We start from the raw sequence: 2,190 nt of genomic DNA, 5'->3' as shown, positions 1-2,190 counted from the left end.
TCTGTTGCCTCCTAGTGGCCATTAGTGGATTTACCCCCACCTGTGCCCCAGGTAAACTCTTCCTCTATTTCTATCAACAATGACAGCTGAGTCTACTTCTGCCTTAAAAGAATGAGAAGCACAAATCCATGATCCATAAGATTAATTGAAAACAGAAAAAATCCTTGTTGCAATTTCAGAGAGAAAGATAATCTCCCAATTTCCCAATGGTCACTGAGGGCTAAAGTAACTTTCATAGAAGTCCCAAGAAAGCCAGCCCTGTCCAGAGCTAAAGGCTACAGAATGGCAAGAGAGCTTAGGATAACGAGTCAAGTCACTGAGCACCTATTAATAACCAGGGTCTGTATTGCCCTCTGGGACTGGGGAAGGGGGAAGGCATTTATCACACACCTACTTATATTTCAGTCACTGTGATTAGCTCTTTATAAGTATCATCTCATTGGATCCTCCCCACAGCAAAGAAAGGCAATAAATGGATAGTGGCTGTTTTATATTCAAACAATGGAGGGAACCAGAATCAATTCCAAAGATACATAGGATCGATGAGGGTGTGTTAGAATAAATTTGGAGCAGTACGATAATGAGTAAGTAAGGTGAAGATGGACACAAGGGATTTGAATCTGGGGCTGCCATTTGAGAATTCATCAGTCATTGAAACTGTTTCTGTCTACCTATCAAGCTTCCTCCCTCTGAGGGGAAGGGACCCAGCCTGATCAGACTGTATTGAAAACATTCATCTTCGCTCTTTCAGAATGCTAAGAATTGTCCTAACTTTACCCATTAGGATCAGGAATTTAGAACAGGAAATGACTTCCTTTTACAAATGAGGAAATTGAGACCCAGAGGAGTTAAATGACTTGGACACACTGGTGGTAGGTAACAGAGGCACCAGATAGTACTTGGCTAAAAAAAAAAATCTAGGACTCTTTCCACTGCAAATGACTGAGACTTACCTGATCTCATATCATACACTCTCTTTGCCATAAGCTGTTCCACAAGAAAGAGTTCAAATTAGATCAATGACCAAACATTTATTGAGTCTGATGCCCACCAAGGTGATACAAATATGAAAAGCTGGACCAATCCTCATCCTCAACTACAATGGCCAAATAATCAAGGGCAAATCACACTATTTTTGTTGCTGTGACTTCAATGACTCTCTCTCCTCACAACAATTTTCCACCTTTATTTTCTGTTCTTCACCAACACTTATTCTTTACCAAAGATTAATGCTTACTCATTTTTGCACCCTGAAGCTCCTTAATAAGCCATAGAAAAATCCATTGAAATAGAACTTTGTCCAAATGTTGATGATTATATTTTTTACTCTGAAAGGATATTAGAAATAAAGAGATAAGAAAGATAGACATTTTCCAGGGGTGAGATTTTTTGAACCACCTTTAGCTTACATGTATTGGAGAGATGATACAATTGAGGCCTTACTTGAGTACCTGATATGTCAAACCTTTATGCAACTCCCTCTGCCTCTTAAGAATTATTCATTCCTAGACCCAAAGGGCAATAAAACTGAGCATACCCTTTCTTTTTTTCTTAGGTTTTTGCAAGGCAAATGGGGTTAAGTGGCTTGCCCAAGGCTACACAGCTAGGTCATTATTAAGTGTCTGAGACCGGATTTGAACCCAGGTGCTCCTGACTCCAGGTCAGGTGCTTTATCCACTATTCCACCTAGCTGCCCCAAGAGCATACCCTTTGATCCAGAAATACAACTATTAGGTCTGTATCTCAAAGAGATCACAGAAAAGGGAGAAAAACTCTCATGAACAAAATTATTTATGGCAGCTCTTTTCATAGTGACAAAGAATTGGAAATGAAGGGGATGTCCATCAACTGGGGAAATCACTGAACAAATTGTGGTATATGAATGAGACAGAACACCATTGTTCTCTAAGAAGTCGTGAAGGATGGGACTTCAGAATAGTGTGGAGAGACTTACCTGAACTGATACTGAGTGAAGGGAGCAGGCCAGAAGAACACTGAATATACTAACAGCAATCTTGGTTGATCATTAGCTATGATGGACTTGTTCATTTCAGCAATACAATAATCAAAGACAATTCTAAAAAAAATTGTGATGGAAAGCATCATCCATATCCAGAGAAGGAACTAGGGAGTTTAAATGAAGGCCAAAGCTTATTATCTTCATTTTTTAAAAGTTGTCTTATGTTTTAT

This window comes from Macrotis lagotis, chromosome 6 (genome assembly GCF_037893015.1).
Source record: "Macrotis lagotis isolate mMagLag1 chromosome 6, bilby.v1.9.chrom.fasta, whole genome shotgun sequence".
Taxonomy (NCBI): Eukaryota; Metazoa; Chordata; class Mammalia; order Peramelemorphia; family Peramelidae; genus Macrotis; species Macrotis lagotis.
The sequence above is the reverse complement of the archived record's forward strand: the minus strand, read 5'-3'. Positions refer to the sequence as shown.